The sequence below is a fragment of the Macrobrachium nipponense genome, chromosome 10, assembly GCF_015104395.2.
Source record: "Macrobrachium nipponense isolate FS-2020 chromosome 10, ASM1510439v2, whole genome shotgun sequence".
NCBI classification, from domain to species: domain Eukaryota; kingdom Metazoa; phylum Arthropoda; class Malacostraca; order Decapoda; family Palaemonidae; genus Macrobrachium; species Macrobrachium nipponense.
Window position 1 is genome coordinate 97,498,744 of NC_087204.1, and position 12,854 is coordinate 97,511,597.

At 41.5% G+C, this 12,854-nt stretch overlaps 1 protein-coding gene across 1 annotated transcript in view; it reads right to left on the reverse strand.

Annotated features, from left to right (window-relative positions):
* The window catches only part of LOC135223795 (uncharacterized), a 53,931-nt gene that overhangs the window by 38,660 nt on the left and 2,417 nt on the right, over nucleotides 1-12,854 (reverse strand). The window contains exon 2 of the mRNA XM_064262611.1: nucleotides 1,190-1,254. The gene's annotated coding sequence lies outside the window, so the exon portion shown is untranslated. The remainder of the gene's footprint in view (nucleotides 1-1,189; nucleotides 1,255-12,854) is intronic.

Consider the following 12,854-nt stretch of genomic DNA (forward strand, 5'->3'; position numbering starts at 1 on the left):
AAAATTGACAAAAATTGAAAGCAGCAGTGAACAGTTACAATTTTTGTCAATCACAGGGCTGGAAACCCTCAGTCTCTCAAGAGAGTTCACATAGGCTGGGTGTATGTTCCACCTCTCCTGAAGGATACTTTTGAAAGACGTATCCCTCAGGAGAGGTGGAACATGCATCCTGACTATGTGAACTCTATCGAGAGTGAGTCTGATAAGCCAATCAGGAGCGTTGTAAAGGGCTGGCCTAGACATCAGATGCACGGTTGATTTGAATCTACTATACTAATACATTCTCTCAAGACTTCTGCATACTAAAAGTGTGTGGTGCTCGTACTGTTTAGGGAGGATATCCAGTTCTCTAACTTTATTTACCTATTTTCTGTCTTCCTTAGCCTAATGATACACACAACTGTGGTAATTATTTCCTCATGCAGTAATTACCTCAAAAATGCATACAAATTATCAATGCCATCATTACTATTATCACTGTCCATATATTCCCACTCTGATTCCACTGTTTTGTATTTTTACCAAAATTTGCAGGCAAAACATTTCAAAGTGTGTTCCCGATCAGTACTTAAAACAAAGATGTTTTCAGTCTGAATCCCGATGACGAATACCACATAAGTGTTTGAAAGCCTCTGCTTGTAACCTTTAACCAAAATACAAGACATTGCGATTATTATGGATCTTTAATGAACAAGACTTGAAGTAATCAAATTTAATAAGATACAATTAATGTAGAATTCACATTAGATAAGCCAGCCACCTACAGAAGATTAATCCGTGCAATAAAAGTGTCCGGGGTGAACCTTTTAAAAAAATGGCTCGGCTCTCTTGACGTCACATTCACTTCTGTATATACTATTTATGCCCGTCCTTTAAATCCGAGCGTTTTTTCCCTGAAGATCATGTGTTTATAATACTCTACTGACATCCTCCTGCCCCTGCCCCCGCCCCAAGTAAATATACCTTTTACATAAGCTGTTTATATCACCACGTCCTTCTCTGTATACATTTTAAGTCTGCCAAGTGCTCTATACATATCAAAACCCACTCACTAGAGATGAATTTCGTTCTTGAAAAAATGCATTACCATCTGCACCATATTTTATCATAAATAATAACAAATAATAAATACAACTGAAATTTTTCATGACCACTTCGTTAGTATGATTACAAAATGATCCACACTTACCTCCAACATACTTTCTGCGTCTCCTACTCTTCTGATGCTCGTCAACCGGGCCACGATAAATCGACCTGTGCAAATAAAGAATTGGTACTGAGTTCGTAACAGATGAATTTGAAACCTCGGCACAATTTTGGAAACAATATAAATAACTTGAACATAGAATTTAGGCCAAAGGCCAAGCACTGGGACCCCTATGGTGTCATTCAGCGCTGGGACAGAAATTGATAGTGACAAGGTTTGAAAGGTGTAACAGGAGGAAAACCTCAAAGCAGTTGCACTATGAATCAATTGTTAGAAGGATGAAAGTAACATGAAAGAAAGAATATGAAAGGAGGTACAGTAAAAGGAACGAAAGGGGTTGCAGCTAGGGGGCGAAAGGCTCGCTGCAAAGAACTTAAGTCATGCCAACAGTGCACCGCACGAGGTGCACAGACGGCACTATCCCCCTATGGGGAATATAAATAAAGAATTGGTGTTGGGATCACAACAGATTAAGGTAAAAGTTCTGCACATTTTAAGAAACCTACTCTGCCTCTATCGAACGACTCATTTTTACACTTTACAATCCAAGTATCATTTTATAAAGGGGGGAAAAATCTTTATGGTCAATGAAACGGGAAATACAAGCTAATTTTTTTTCTATAGCAAATAAATAAATAAATAAAGGAGGATTGTAAGTGTCCCTTTCCTTATTTCTTGTTTTATTGCCTTATTACATGCCTTGTTGTATTTGCTAAATATTATCAATTTCTTATTCAAAGTTAACTTGTGTTATCATACTTCATTTGCCAAGACAGTTCTGACACAACATCTGAGTGAATTAGTTGGATTGTGTGAAAATCGTATCACTTAAAGCCTCCTCTCACTATGGCTTATGTATACAAAGGAAAAGTAGAGAATATTCCTAATTACCGTTGATATTCTTTACTTTCATTAATATTGCACAATATCTTTATTGTTATCTTTTTCTTAGAGTATACACACACACACACACACACATATATATATATATATATATATATATATCTATATATATATATATATAGATATATATATATATATATATATTATATATATAATTATATATATATATATAATTATAATTAACGAACTCTTGTCAGCAATTCTAAAAACCAAAAAACTAAAATCCGAAATATTTTACGGACAAAATTGATCATGAGCAAAAGTTAAGCAATACAAACTATATTATTCATCCTTAATAATTGATTGAAATAAAGGTTGCTTTGCTTGCTGTATCCGATTACAGTACACTGCATGTATTATTATCATATTGTTACCGTATTATAGAATATAAACATTGTCATTGATATTGTTATAGAACATAAACGTTGTCATTGATACTGTTTACATTTTCAAAATCTAGGCTGACTGAGTAATATCGATATCTTCATTGCCATCAGTTGCTAGAAAAGATAATTCGGCGACAGTACTTTTCTTTGTAAATTAGCAAAGTTTGGTTTCAAACGTGCACATTACTTTACTGTATAAGCAGTTCAGTGTGACTTCACAGTTCAGGACATCAATTTTGCCTGCCCGTTACGTATTCACTTTATTGGTATTTTTTCCTAAGATCTCCATTGCGTGAAGGAGGAATAAAAATGTAATTAAATTTTACTTATGGAAGCCACCACTGAGAATCGGTAGGGATTAATAACTTGATACAATTTAACGAAACAAAAAGCTCGATAGTTACGGCAAATGACGTCGGCAATTAGTCGTTTCTCGATTCGGTTGTTTATGTCGATAATACAGGTTTGGAATCGTTCATTCGGAAGAATAAGTATTACGTAGGTCGAGAGAGAGAGAGAGAGAGAGAGAGGAGAGAGAGAGAGAGAGAGAGAGAGAGAGAGAGAATATTATGCCGGTTAGGTAGGTTGATATACAGTCACGTATATCATGACCATATTATTATAGTAATTATAAAATATGAATAGAACGACCATGTGCCATTTTGTATTCGGGTTTGATCTTTAATCTTAATTAAAACAGTCAGGGGATTGCGTGTTTTACCGACATCGTTGCTCGTTTTAGTTGCCGAATGGAACTTAATTTGGATAAGTTTCTTTCGTCAATTACCGAAGCTACGTTTAGTAATTGTTACTACCTTATTTACAAACGTAGTAAATTAAATTATTTTTTTTAATGTATGGTGTTTTTACATTGCATGGAACCAGTGGTTATTCAGCAACGGGACCAACGGCTTGACGTGACTTCCGAACCACGTCGAGAGTGAACTTCTATCACAAGAAATACACATCTCTCACCCCTCAGTGAAACGGCCCAGAATCGAACTCGCGGTCACCGCGTGTGATTTTGCCAGTTTTAGACGTTGCTTTTGCCAGTTATAAACTTTTGCTTAAATTTGGTGTCTATGAGGTCATTCAGCGCTAAAATAGACACTAACAGTAAAAGGTTTGAAAGGTGCAACTAGAGTAAAACCTCCCAGTTGCACTTTGAATCAATTGTTAGGAGAGTGGAAAATAAGATGGCAGAAAGAGAATAGGAAAGAGGTACAGTAAAAGAAACGAAAGGGGTAGCAGCTAGGGCCCGAAAGCACCCCGCAAAGAACCTTAAGTAATGCCTACAGTTCACCGGAATAGGTGTAAATGTGTGTAGTTAGGGTAACTGATCTCGGCAAACAAATGTTTCTCTATTGGCTATTTATGTCAGTAGTACTTGCTGTTCTCTACTCAAGTGTTTAGCACGCTGTAGCATTTGGTCCTTAACGTAAGAAACAGTATTGAATTCCTGAACAAGCCTCAAGTTTGGTAAACCTGGTTGGAGGTATGATAATTTGCGCTTAACCTACTGAACTTGAGCTCCGAAACCTATTAGTTTAAAGCTACCTTACACGTGCCTTATCAGAGAAATATACCGAAACTGAGACAGGCATAGGAATCCTAGACTTGTATAATGCATATGAGGCTTAGCCTTGTATCATCTACCACAAGACTGAAACCTGAACATAAAAGAAAATTATGGTTTTGTTTTTTATGCAGCATATTTTTTAGCTTTACGGAATGAAATTGTTGGAAATGAAATGTGCTTGAGTATTAGAAAGCAACCTTCAGCTCCAAAATCCGAAATAATCCAAAAATCAAAACGCAGCTTGCCCTGTGTTTCTCATAAGGGCCCTGTCACAGTATGTAGTAGAAGGGCCTTGATGGTCCCATAGAAAAACATTCATATTTGTATCAAGGTTACTTTCTGCCTACTGAAAAATGGAATTTTTATTCTAAAATTAATATTAATAATACTTACCTGTATAATTTATCTAGCCCTAAATCCCCAAAAACCGCACCAAAATTTACCACATTGGCAACCCTGTTACCTCCTATTCTGTCCGCCAGTTGGCAACGCTGCCGTTGACAGTTACAAAACCTTCCCTCAAAATCAGTTGTGATAGGCGGATCGTGGGGTAGGATGGGTGGGACTAGATAAATTATACAGGTAAGTATTATTAATATTAATTTTAGAATAAAAATTCCATATTAATAAACATTACCTTAATATAATTTATCTAGCCCGATTAACCACATTAAAAAGGAGGAGGGAATCTGAGTACAATTTCCCCTTCGGACAGAATATGACATAAAACAATCAAAAAAATTATATATCATAGGCAGTTAAAACTCAACCCAAGGTCCAAGATACTAACAACTCAGTCTCCTACCATAATGCCGACGAACTGCGGTAGCACAGAACAAGGAGTAAGTGCATAGTCAGTCCGTCAGTACTAAAGTCAGGGGACCGACCAGGTGACCAGTCAGACGAATCGAGGACAGCAAGGCTGCACCCTGAAGACTATCAAGCACTATTCTTTCCCTGAAGGATGAGTGTCTGGACTGTCTGGGCGATTCAAAGCTAAGCAAACCTTGGGGGTGTATCAACGCAACCCAATATCGCCAGCAACGAATCAGCTCATGAGCAACTCCTGACTCGAGCTTTCTGGTGCCAAGAGAAAGGAGCGCGGAGCAAAAAAAGGCGATTCAGTCCCGAAGGACGAATGCCTGACAGTCCAACCTGGTCTCATGTTACACAATCATCGGGGGTGTATCAACGCAACCGACTTCGTCGACAAGAAACTCAGGGCTACTAAATGTCGCCTGATCTTGCATGAGTGTCTGACTCCGAGAAAACAGGCGAGACAAAAAGTAAATGGTGAGCGAGTCACCAGATGACAGCAGACGATCCATCGACTAATTCCCTGTCCAGGACAGTGGAAGACTACCTAATTCTCCTGTCTGATGACGTGTCCTGCCATCACCAACGGGCCCAAAGAACGAAGGTCGCCTAGAACTAGAGAAATATCCCTCAAGTAAAAAGAGGCAAAAACAGAATTAGAACGCCAAGTCGCCACCTCAAGCACCTTGGCGACTGAGACGTTCTTCATAAAAGTTACTGATGTAGCAACTGCTCTAATACTGTGTGCTCTTGGCGTCTGGTCTTCAGCAGCAGCCAAACCACCAGTTTTAATGATCAGATCTCTGAGAAAAAAGGATACACCAATCTTTGATATAAAACAAACAGATGATGGGGACGACCCTGAATGTCCTTCGTGCGGCGTAAATAGCATGAGAGCGCCCTAACAGGGCAAAGAACTAATTCCTCATTTAAATTACCAACAAAGTCAACCAGCGACTTCAGTATGAAAGACCTGGGAATGGGATTATCAGATGATTCAGTCTTAGCGACAAATTCAGGAAGGCATGACAAAATCATGTCTTGTCCAGATCTGGCAACCAGAAAAGAGAGTGCTTGCAGTTCACCCACCCTCTTGGCTGTAGCCAGCGAGACAAGGAAGAGTGTCTTAGAAGAGAGGTCCCTAAATTTGGCAGAATTCAGAGGCTCAAACAGAGGGAACCTTAAGGGTTGAAGGACTTTGTTAACGTCCCATGTCGGAGGAGAACACTGCGGACTGGGTCGAGATAGGGAAAAAGATCGAAGTAAATCTGAAATGACATAAGATGAAGAGATCTCCGGGAGCCTTGCCTTAAAAACATAGGAAAGCATTGACCTATAACCCTTAATGCACGAAGGTGACAGGGCCCTGTCATGATGTAAATGAACTAAAAACACTGCTACTTTCAGTAAGGAAGGTCTAGAAATTGAATGTCCTTGAGACTTCCACCAACGTCTGTAAACCGACCATTTAGCCTGATAATTTACTCTGGTTGATTGCCGTCTGGCAAGAACCAACTGTTGCGCCACTCTGGAGGAGAACCCTTCGTGCTTGGAGAACCTCCAGACAGTCTCCAAGCATGAAGATGAAGCATGTGGAGCCTCTGATGGAACCCATGAAAATGGGGTTTTTTGAGAAGATCTGGTCTCTCTGGCTCCACCAGTGCTTCCAGAAGGTCGGGAAACCACTCCTTCTGTGGCCAGAAGGGGGCGATCAAGGTGAGATCCAGACGCTTGGTTGACCTCACTTTGTTGAGGACTGACCTTACCAGAGAGAACGGAGGAAAAGCATAGGCTAGAAGTCCCTCCCAGTCCTGCAAAAGATCGTCTGTCCCGGCACTCTGAGGAGTCTGGTAAGAAGCGAAGAATATCTGGCACCGAAAATTCAGTGGGGTGGCAAACAGATTGACTGTGACAGGCCACTTCTTCCTGAGGCTGTCAAAGACTTCCTGGCAAAGTGTCCATTCCGACCCTTGAACTTCGTTCGGTCTCGACAAGGCATCTGCTAAGACGTTGTGATGGCCCAGGATAAACTGAGGGACCAACGTAATCCCCCTGTCTTCTGCCCAACACAGGATTGATCGGGCTTCTTGAGTGAGAAGATCCAACTGTGTGCCATCTAGGTTTCTCAAGTACGAGACTGCTGTGGTGTTGTCGACAAAGATCGCGACAACCGACTCCAACAGTTGATCCTGAAATGAAAGAAGGCCTAGGTACACTGCCCTTAGTTCCCCCCAATTTATTGACATGATCCTCTCTTCCTCCAGCCAAAGGCCCGAAGCGGCTTCGGAGCCCAGGTGTGCGCCCCAACCTTGATCCGAGGTGTCTGACCAAAACATTAGCCGGAGGAACCGAAAAAAAGACGTCCCTGACTTGAGGCGGTGAACTTGCATCCACCAACAGAGATTCTTCCAACATTGTGGAGAAGCGACTATCGTGTCCTCAGACACGAAATCCCACGACTGGCGAAGTGTCGACTGAAGGGACATTCTGAGACGACCTCCGGGAACCAGTTGTATGAGGGATGACAAATGGCCCAGGAGAGTCCTCCAAAGAGAAACTAGCTGCATTACGGAGGACAAAAATTCTTCGATCAGACTCAGAAGCTTGTCTATCCGTTTCTGAGTGGGAGAAGCCCTCAAAATCTGGGAATTCAAAACAATCCCCAGATAAGTCATGATCTGGCAAGGGATTAGATTGGACTTGTCGAAGTTGACACGAATGCCCAACTCGACACAGAGAGACAGAACTATCTCCCTCGACCGGAGACATTTCTCTCGAGATTCGGCCTGGACTAGCCAATCGTCCAGATACCGAAGCATCCTTACATTTAACTGATGCAGAATAGCCGAAACAGAAGCCATCACCCGAGAAAAGACCTGTGGAGCAGTGGTGAGGCCGAAACAAAGGGTCTTGAACTGGAAAACTCCCGAGTCCGTGAAAAACCGAAGGTAAGGTCTACTTCTTGGATGGATGGGGATTTGCAGATAAGCATCCTGCAGATCGATGGAAATCATCCAGTCCCCCCTCCTGACAGATGAAAGAACAGTCTGAACCGTCTCCATCCTGAACTTGGACTTTAGAATGAACTTGTTCAAGACCAAAAGATCTATGATGGGGCGCCAGGCACCCGAGGCCTTTAGAACTACAAACACCCGTGAGTAAAACCCGGGAGAAAGAGGAGCTCGCTCTATGGCATCCTTCTCCAAGAGGGCCGAAAGCTCCTTCTCCAAGGCTTGACCACTGATTGAGTGAGGGGAATAACTGCTGAACACGAGAGGACGATTGGAAAGTGGAGGTCTGGAAACAAAAGGGATCTCGTAACCTTCCTTTAGGACCTCCACCACCCAAGCATCCACCGCTCTCCCCTGCCACGCTGACCAATGGCAGGAGAGACAAGCTCCTACTGCGGTCTCCAGGCGAGGTGATGACTCCTACTTCCGAAAATTCTTACGCAGAGACAAGGAAGAAGAAGAAGAAGAAGGTCCTCCTGGAGGTTGAGCTCTTTCTCTGCCCTTAGAGCCACGCCAAGAACCTCCCCCGCATTTCAAAGGGTGAGCACCAGAGGATGAAGTAGAGGCACCAGAAACCTGAGATGTACTCTGGAAAAACGAGCCAGAAGGAGGTTGTTGGGATGGAGCAGAAGGTACAGATCTGGCCCTAAACTTACGCTTACTCCTTGAAGGAACGGGAGGAAGACCAGAGAAAAAAGCTCTTGATAAGGCCCAGTGAGCTTGGGAAGAGGCATCACCTTGATGTTCCTTCAAAACCTCAGAAAGCACAGACATATCGAAAAGGAAATCGCCAAAAGGAGAAGAGGACAACAGACGGGTTCTCTGAATGTCCGATACAGAGGAGGGTAACTGCGACAAATACAGGTTACGCCTTAGAGAAACAAGAAAGGCCTGCATTGAAGCAGCAAGCTCGTTCTGATGTACAGAAGCGATTGAAATGGATGAGCAGAATTTCTCAAAAAGAGGAGCATCAGGAGGAACAAATGCAGAGTCCTTGATATACATTAAAAGCCCTCCGAGGACCCACATATTGAAGGATTGAGCTTCTTGTAAGGAGCTCATAACAGACTCCATGGCAATAAAATCTTCGATTGAGACAGAGACCGAAGCCTTAGAAAGCAAGGGTTGACATGAAAGTCGGACAAAATCAGGATTTGGTTTGGGGGGTCGGGAGAATGAAGAATCATCCGCCACCTGATAAGCTCCTCTCCGGTGTCGTAGAAGAGAAGAGAGCTTCCTCTTCCCTTCCCCAATCACCTTCGAAAGTTTAGCGGCAACGTCCGCCCTCAATCTCGCGAACCTCTGAGCAAAGGGAAAACATAAACATTCCCGTGACCGGGAAGGACCGTCAAGAAAAATCCCTTCTGTAATACAATGAGGCGGAGGCTGCTTCTGCTCTTTAGGCCTCGCCTGAGGAAGAAAACTCAAAATTAAATCAAAAAGTTTCTTGAACTCTACATCTGACCTCCGTTCGAGGAAACATCAATATCACACGAATCTGCGTCATCATCATCATCATCGTCAGATCCTAACTGAGAAACTTCCTCTGAAGTAAGATCCTGACGACTAGCTATCTTGGGCCTGACACTAATACCCCTCCCCCTTCTCCTAAATAAGCGCCCTTTGGCACTGTTACGGGACTAACAAGGGACATGTTGGGTAAAGATTCGTCAGGCACCTGCCCGGACCGGATCCCCCCTAGGCCTACGCCACGACGGGGTTCACAAGCCAGAGTATCTGTCGCACCGTTACCCATGGTGCTGTCGACAGGTACCTGACGAGGAGCTGAAAATGAATCTAAAAGAGTGTTAGACATTCTAGTAAAGGCTTCTTCAAAATTCTCTGACAGCTTGTTAAACTTAGCTGAAATATCTCTATCTAAAACAAGCCGTAATTTTTAAAAATTCTGTTTCCAGCTAGTTTCCATTGCCAAAATCTTTGAATCTACATCAGAAATGACTTCACTATTTACCAGTTGTACCGGGGGCAAAGCATCAATTAATTCGGAATCGGAATCGTACGATACCGAAACTGAAGAGCCAGAACCATGAGCGCCCAAGTCAAAGAAATCGTTAGATACAGTTCTAGCTACCGATTTCTTTTTCTCCTTAACCGATCTTTTACGCTGTTTCATATAAGCAATCATATCCTCGTCAGACCAGGGCTTACATAAGTCGCAACGAGAAGTCAAGTCACAAACCTGTCCACGACAAGAGCTACAAATGTCATGGGGTTCATACTCCCTGCTACACATCCTTGTCCCACAAGCCGGGCAGTTCCTGATATTGCTGGCAGAAGGAAGCATCGCATTATCTTGGCAATCCATTGTAGAGTTGGACAGGTCAGTAGTTACGGGTCGCGCAAAAGTTCGTAATAGTATAAGATAAGTACCACAACAGAAATAAAAGTTAATTCACTATTTCGTGATGTAATACGTGAGTGGTAATTAACATAAAGTCTCATTAACAAATAATGAAAGTTTTAAAGGCACAAAAAGGTTTTAGGAAATTTATAAAGAGCGCCCGTGATGTAAACAACACGGGCGCTCGTTAACAACTGATTTAGAAGGAAGGTTTTGCAACTGTCAACGGCAGCGTTGCCAACTGGCGGACAGAATAGGAGGTAACAGGGTTGCCAATGTGGTAAATTTTGGTGCGGTTTTTAGGGATTTAGGGCTAGATAAATTTTATTAAGGTAATGTTTATTAATACATAGTGTTCTTTTCTATCAACGGTATCACCTGCTTACGATAAGGTCCAATAAGCTGAAACAAGCTAAGAGGATTGATGTCTCCAAAAACACAGTACAATAATGTACCAAATAGTACATGAACACAAATACACAACATCATAAAATGTCTTACAACATTTATGCATGTTAAAACAGTTGTTTTAGGTATTTATGGTCATATGAGACGGGGGATTCCTGGCACTAAGAAAGGAAGTTTGTATTAAAAAAAATTGATTTTATGTTCTGGTTCATACTCGGTGCAAATCATTAGTTGAAAGACAATGTATGGTAGATCTCCAGCTACTACCAACTGTTTATATCAAATAAAATAAGCTAACCAGACATCTGACTTACATCTCCTCCCTCTCATAAGGCTACAGTAAGCCAGGAGTGAAACACTGGAAGCTTTGCTCTTATGCTGGCTTCATACCAAGCAGAGTATCTAGAGCACACGCACTACAAGTTAAGATATGTTTTGACTCTCAGGTTGCAAATATGAATAATGGACATGCTCCTAAAAACAACATTAATATATAGATCACCAATGTTACCAAAATAAATGTCCAATGACACTGACAAATAAGCACATCCACCAAATCCAACTTTCTTTTAATCTATATTGTGTAGTTCTTAATCTCTCAAATCAAATTAGCATTCCCAGCATTAATAAAATAACCACATTCACTTAAGAGAATAGTCAGACCAAAGCTAAGTATAAATATAGGCTTAGCATGCCAAATAAAAAAGTAGTTCTTTTCTTCACTAACAGTGGGGAATGTCTTAAAAAATAAAAATTTACTTAAGAATTCATTTGCTTATCAAATGACTCAAAACCTTGGCTATTCCATGCACTAAGCTTAGCTAAAGAAGAGATCAGTACATTTTATGGACTCCCATGGCACTCTGGGTAGACCCCACTGTATTTATTTTCAACATTACGTATCTTAAAAAAGCACACTAAGCACATGAAAAACCTAACTTCATCACAAGTTCATAAACCTGGTAAAAATTAATTGTTCACAAGGGATATAGAAGCATGAGAAAGTGGAGACATGACAAGTAGTGGGAAATAAAAGAGACCAAAGAGAATGGCTGAAAAAGTAAATAAGATTAACTAAGAACAAGATTCTAACAAATGTGATTATGACTGTCAACTCAGCACAGACTTTAATTATTATTAAAAAGTGTGCTCATTCCAATTACAGTACGATGACTAAAGATTCCTGCAATGTCTTCAGCCACTTTGCAAGACTCTTTGAGTCAGTGTGACCGGATGAAGGTACTTGACAATATTAAATATGGTAATGGGGTGGAAACTGTCATGGTGGACGACACTGGGATTTAAGATGTGCAGTGGGACAACAGGCCGGATAGGGTTGGTACCTCTTTAGGCCTAATAATGCCCAACACTCAAGAGATCTTCTGTGCATCTACCCCTGAAAAGACTGAACAAGAGGGAGCTGTCTCCTCCCTCACAAGGGGGAAAGCTTCCCGGCCCACACCCCCAAAAGAACAGGGACAGCAACATCAATAACAATATCTCCCGAACCCCCCCTTGAATCTTCTCAAGATGAAGTAAAAGAAGAATGAGAGGGAGATAAATCTTCCTGAGAAGAAGTGAGAGGAGATTTTGGCAAAGAAGAGATGGAACAAGAAGGAATTGATTTATCTGCCACCATTGGGGGTGATAAACCTTCTCAAAATGGAGCTGTCGATTTCCTCTTGCATCTCCTCTTATGAAAATTCCTCCATTGCTCAAGAGACCAAATACAACACTCGGGACAAGGATTACTCACACTAAAATTGTTAGCTCTGCACCTGCTACGAGTGGTATGGGCGTCTGTATTCAGAGGCCAAATAATAATAAGGGTTGTTAACTATTCCTAAACATCTCTGAGGCTGGGGTTGCTGAGATGATTCAAGGGTTTGCATTTCTAGATATGCCAATTACACAGAAAACACTACATCACTCGGGAAAAACACACAAAAAGAGAATAAAAAACCAAAATATCAAGATGTAATATGGACAGGAAGTGCTAAAATAACCGGCTTCTTGGCTAGAAAGGCAGAAATGCATCTTCCTATGAAAGTGTTAAGAGAGAAACTGGTACGCCACTATGCAGCTGGGGTAAATCAGGTCGGGCTGCTCCCTCTTCCTATACCCCTACTGGCTGTCTCCCATTGCCACCAAAATCCTTATAGTACTGTTTTTTTAATAGGAC